Genomic DNA, 6,000 nt, shown 5'->3' on the forward strand with positions numbered 1-6,000 from the left:
TCTTCAGAGTGGTCGGTGGTGGGTCTGTAGCCTTGCCTATTGAGGCCTTCTGTGTCTCAGCCATCCCTTCTGTAGGCTCTGAATTCTGAGGCTGCTCCTCCTGAATTGGGGGATCCTGTGCCACAGGTTCCTGTATCGGGGTCTTTTTGAAACCCTTGCTGTTAAGTGGACAGTCTTTAAACAAGTGACCCACCTTGTGACATCGTCTGCACCTAAAGGGGACACCCTCATAATCCAGTATCTGCTTCCTTGTAGCATTCCGCCACTATATGTTAATGTACTCCAGAAGGCCATCTGAGAGATCCAGGTGCACCAGTATCCTGGCAAAAGCCATGCGCCCCGTACTCTGAAAAGAATTATCATATGTGAGGTAGTTGCCAATGGCATTCCCAATCCGCTTGAACACATCCTCCGTCCAGAAATGTAAAGGTAGCCCTGGAAGGCGTACCCATATGGGTCCAGCATCGACCCTCTCCTGTTTCAGGTCAAACATAGGCGTCCATCTTCTGAGCAAAACTGGTGCTTGATCAATGTGCCAGACTATTGAAAGTACCTAGTTGGTGTGAGCAAGACAGCTGAACCAGAGGGAAAACCAACCTTTTATGAATGTTTGGACCTTTGGGGGATCTTTCAGGTGATTTCCCCAGACCTCCGATGTCCATTGTTGAAGTTTTTCCACACTGTAATGTCTGCCGCGAACCCGCCCAACAAGCACTTTCTCTGCGGTCTCCATGGATTCCAGTAATTGAGTGTCCTCGATGAGTTTTAGGAAAACCTCACAGTTCCGGAGCTTCAAGCACCTCTTCTTCTTAGAAACCCCAAAAAATTTTGCAGCTGTAATCTCTGGTGCCTCGGCAGGTTGTGCAGTCGACGATGAAGGGGATGCCCTAGTTCCCGCAGCAGCCGCTGATGGGATGGAAGCAAAGAAACCGGGGATGGGACCAATTCCGGTGAAATTTCCTAGAGGGGGAGCCTCAAAGGTCAGGGGAGCAGCTGAAACAAGTTCCTGTGCAGCAGAGACCAAAGGGTGGTCGGCCAAGGGTTTACTGGGGGCGGACGAAGGAGGGTTTGTAACCAGAACCGCTTCTAGGGTTTTTTCAATAGGGTTAGTCAAAGTATCAGCAAAAGCCAGAGTGTGTGGAGAGAGTGGCTGAGAGATGAGATCCGGATGCGAAGGGGCGTCCTCAGGCAGCGTCACAGAGGATATGCGGGAGCAGAAGAAGGGCGGGAGGGCATCGACTTCATCGGAGAGCTCACTTTCGAAGGTGTAGTAACCCGCCACTGTGGTCTTGGGGGTTTTCCAGATGGGCACATCCTCCGAAGGATCTGTGAAATAATCAACCAATTCGTCCATAACTGTCTAGACCGCCCGCTGACAACTGCCTTCAGGTTGATGCTAACAGAAATGGAGGTAAGTCGGAGTGGTGAGGGTAGGTTGAAGGGAAAACTAACCGCATGGAGCTAAAAGTGTCGGTGGAGAGCCCGTTCCAGTTATGGGTAGTGGGTAAACGGGGGTGGGAACGGCGTCAGAAGAGTTACAGGGGCAGTCAATGTCGTACCACAAATGCAGAGGTCTGCAGACGGTCTTTGCAGAGTAACCCTAACCCCGTCGCCCTTTAATTTATATTTAATCAAAGGGGTTAATAAAAAGATGAAAAAATCTAATTGTAAGTTAGTATTGTTATATTTATTACCATAACCACTAATTGTTGTTTTTTTTTTACAGAAACGGTTATGGATTATATTAACTGATTGGTCTAAATGCCAGATTTCAGATTACAATGAGAGGGAGCAGAGCCCAAATAGTTTCGACAACCAGAAGTGCTAAGGAGCTTGTGGTCAGCTTCCAGCTCTTTTTGGCTACAGCTATGGAATCAATTTCTGTGATTTGCCCAAGCTTAAAAGTACAAACGAACTATTTCAATAGCAAGTAGTAAAACATATCAGCTGACTGATTATGGAATTGGATCCCATGTTTCGTCCCCATCTCTTATCATTGCCCCAGCAGAGAGAAGGGCAGCTTTATTAGCTTCAAGATCTGCTTCTTTGTTGTTGTCTCTCAATACGTGGAAGTATTTCAGGTTTTGGAACAATTTCCCCAAACTTCTGATTCTAGATATCAGTCTTGCCAATCTTAAGTCCCGAGGGGATGAGTTGGTCACCATGATTTTTATTATCACTTGAGAATCCCCAAAAATGTTTGCCTCCTTGATTTCCAAATTCAAGAGCAACTTAAGACCTTGGAAGAGGGCCAAAGCCTCAGCTTGAATGCTGGAGTTGATCCCCAGACCCCAAGCAAAGTTGTGGGTCGATATGCCTTCAGTGTTTTTTACAATTCCTCTTGCCCCAACCTTGCCAGGATTTCCCTTTGATGCCCCGTCAAAGAAGAGAGAGTGCACCTTTTGATTGGAGATCCAGTCTTGAAAATCTTCATTATTTTTCCCCCTTATTTGCCAGTCTTTAGAAGGGGAGATATTTCTGGTAGCTTGATGAAATTGCAGGTTTAGGGAGGCACCCCAAACAGTATCTAACTGATTTAGATTTGAAGCGTCTTTTTGATCTCCCAAGCATTCTTTTAACTGGAATTTTATCTTAGCCGCTACCACCTTGACATCATGTTGTGTGTTTCTAAAAATTCTGCTGTTTCGCTCTAGCCAGATCTGCCAGCAGCAGATTTTAGGAAGGGAAGACCAAGCCGCTTTAATCACTTTGTTTTTGGGAGGAGGGTCGGGATAACTGTTCTGCCAATTTGCAAAAAGATCAATTATGGAGATGGGAAGAACAAAATTGGGGTTCCAATAATCCATCAGCTCACTCCAAACCTGCACAACGAATTTACAATTTAATATGAGATGTGTGGCACATTCCACATTCTCTCTGCACAGGGGACACCTGGACGGGCCATGAAATCCACGTTTCTGCAATTTATCATCAGTGAGGATTTTCCTGTGGCATAAAAGCCAACAGAACATGTCAATTTTGGGCAGAGAGGAGAGGCGCCAGACCGCATTCCAAGGAGCAGGGTCAGGAGGGACATGCGGTCTCAAAGAGAGTTTTGCGTAGCCTTGAGCTACGGTATAACCTGCTGACAGCGAACCCCAGCCACGCGAGTCTCTTTTGCGCACATGCGTGGGAGCAATACCGTTCAACATAGCATGAAGGCAGCTGCATTCCTGAAGAAGCTCCGGAGGCAAATCTATAAAATTCCAACCTGCCCAGCGTGTCCCAGCCCACGTGGATATATCCCACAGAGTGGATTTTCCTGAAGCGGTCAACCAGCAACACAGCGCATTCAAGGAGGAGCATTCACCAATCGGATCTCGGTCCATGATGTGATCAGTCCAAATATTTATATTCCTCCCATTTCCAGGAATCCAGTAAGCATTGGAGCGGATCAGGGGGGCGGCTTTGGAGCAGAGCCTTACAAAGGGAGAGACGCCTTGGGGGAGAGGCCCATCCAGGCATCTAACTCTCTTGCCTTTGAAATATTTCCTCCATAGCGCTAATTGGGCCCAACCAGGCTTGGGCACAATAATTTTCCAGAGAAGTTTGGCTCCCATGGCAATGTTCTGAAGGGAAAGGTTCTTGAAGTTTAAACCCCCCTCCATTAGAGGCTTGGAGACAGTCTCCCAGTTAACAAGAGGGATTTTCCTCTCATTTTGTTTGCCTCCCTTCCAAAAGAAATTGTGTATGTGCTGGTCCATTTTTTGAAGAATGCCAATTGGAGCAAGGAGCATTGAGAACTGAAATAAGGGAGACTGTAGAGCATAGCTTTGATGAGAACTGACTTGCCCGCAATATTAAGCCAGGTGAATCCCCATGCCTGGAGTTTGTTCTTGAATTTTTCCACTTGGGGGAGCCAATCCCTGCTGTAGGCCCGCTTGAGGAAGATAGGGAGCCCAAGATATTTAAAAGAAGTCCAAGCTGAAGAGGCTGCGAATCCAAAACATCTGGCAATGGAACTAAGCAAGTTGGGCGTAGTATTCCAACAGTAAATGTGGCATTTCCCCTTGTTGAGACTACTTCCCGACGCCATACAAAACTCATCAAGAGCTTCTTTAAATCTGTTGGCCGAGTGGATCGATGCAGCCCCCAGCAGCAAAGTATCGTCTGCAAAAAGGGCATGATTGATGCTTTTGACTCCTCTTGCAATGCAAAGCCCTGAGATCTCCTGCTCTTGCATTTTCTTGTTTAGATGGAAACTGAGAACGGAGGCTTGGAGGACAAACAGAAGAGGAGAAAGAGGACAGCCCTGCCTTAGTCCTCTTGAGGCTTTGAAAAAACCAGCAGCTCTGCCATTTACAAGGGGAGCAATCCATGGCTCCGAGATGCAGGCCCGGATCCAGTTTATAAAATTCTCCCCAAATCCAAACTTTTGCAGAACATTCAAGAGAAAACTGTGCCTAACACGATCAAAAGCATTTGCTAAGTCCAGTTTGATAGCCATACCTTTTTCCTTGCGCTACTGGCTTGAAAGGATTGCCTCTTGAACTAATATGGAGTTGTCCACTAGCTGTCTACCGTGAATAAAGCCCCCTTGATTCTCTGGAATGATTTTGGGAAGAAGATATTTCAGCATGTTAGATCAACTTGTAACCAGTGTTACAAAGAGAGATGGGATGAAATCTGTTGAAGGAGCTAGCACCTTTCTCCTTGGGATGAGTGCAAGGAACGCAAGTTTGTACTACCTCCAATTATTTGACAGGCTTGGGATTTTTGGACCATTTTATAGAGATATTTTCCCACAATATGCCAGCAGGATTGATCAACTTGTAACCACTGTTACAAAGAGAGATGGGATGAAATTTGTTGAAGGAGCTAGCACCTTTCTCCTTGGGATGAGTGCAAGGAACGCAGAGTTTGTACTACCTCCAATTTTTTGACAGGCTTGGGATTTTTGGACCATTTTATAGAGATCTTTTTCCACAATATGCCAGCAGGATTGAAGAAATCTGGCGGAGAATCCATCCGGTCCTGGGGCTTTGTCTGGGTCCATGGCAAAGAGAGCATTCTTGACCTCAACGTTGGTGACTTTAGCTTCTCGCTGGTGGTTCATCTCAGCAGAGATTGAAGGGGAACCTAGTCCAGAAGACAAGAATTCTGAACCAGATTCACATCCTCACTATACAAATTTTTGAAATGTAGAAATGTTGCTCGTTTGATGCTTGCAAATTCCTTGTGATTGGTAGTATCTCCCTTGATTTCAGCAATGGAATTGAAGCATTTTCTGGCTTGAGCTTGCTTGTGAAAGAAAGAAGAATTTATGTCTCCCGCTTTGAGCCAAAGGCAGCGAGACTTAATCCTCCAAAATTCTTCTTCAGCCAGGCAGGCTTTATGAAAGTGCTGTTGGAGTTGGACCTCCTTTTCGAGGATTTCTCTGGTTACATATGCCTCTTCCGAAAGCAAATGATGTGCATCTAGCTGATTTTGGAGATTTTTCCTTTCAGCTGCTGGATTAGGAAGGGTTTTGGCCCAGCACTTTAGAGCAGATTTCGTTCTTCTGAGCTTTTCTTCCCACACATAGAATGGTGATCCATTGACTGGCTGAGACCAACTTTCCTTGACTATTTGCAAAAAATTGGGTTCCTTGACCCAGAGGGGGCTAAATCTGAAGGGGATGGGGCCAAGATTGGGATGGGCCCGAGAGTCAAGCTTGATAGGATTGTGATCAGATATGCTGCAAGAAAGGATTTGCATACTAGCGTCTAATCCAAGCAAAAGAAAGGAACTTTGGACAAAAAATCTATCCAGCCTTGCTGCAATGTGTCCAGGGCCTACTCTTTTATTTGACCAAGTATACTTACCAGAAGAGGGCTTGATGTCTAGCAGGTCCCAATCTTGCAGGAGATCCTCTGCCCATTCCCTTGCCGGATCTCGCACAATGCAACCTCCTCGCTTTTCTGAGGTGTGCAACTTGAGATTTAGATCACCTGCAATAATGATGTTGTCTAGGTTCCCAAGGTCTGCTTGGCTTCTTATTGAGTCCCAACAGGCCTTTTT

Source organism: Pinus tabuliformis, chromosome 2_2 (assembly GCF_031772625.1).
Source record: "Pinus tabuliformis cultivar Carrire ecotype Pingquan chromosome 2_2, CPIR1, whole genome shotgun sequence".
NCBI lineage: Eukaryota > Viridiplantae > Streptophyta > Pinopsida > Pinales > Pinaceae > Pinus > Pinus tabuliformis.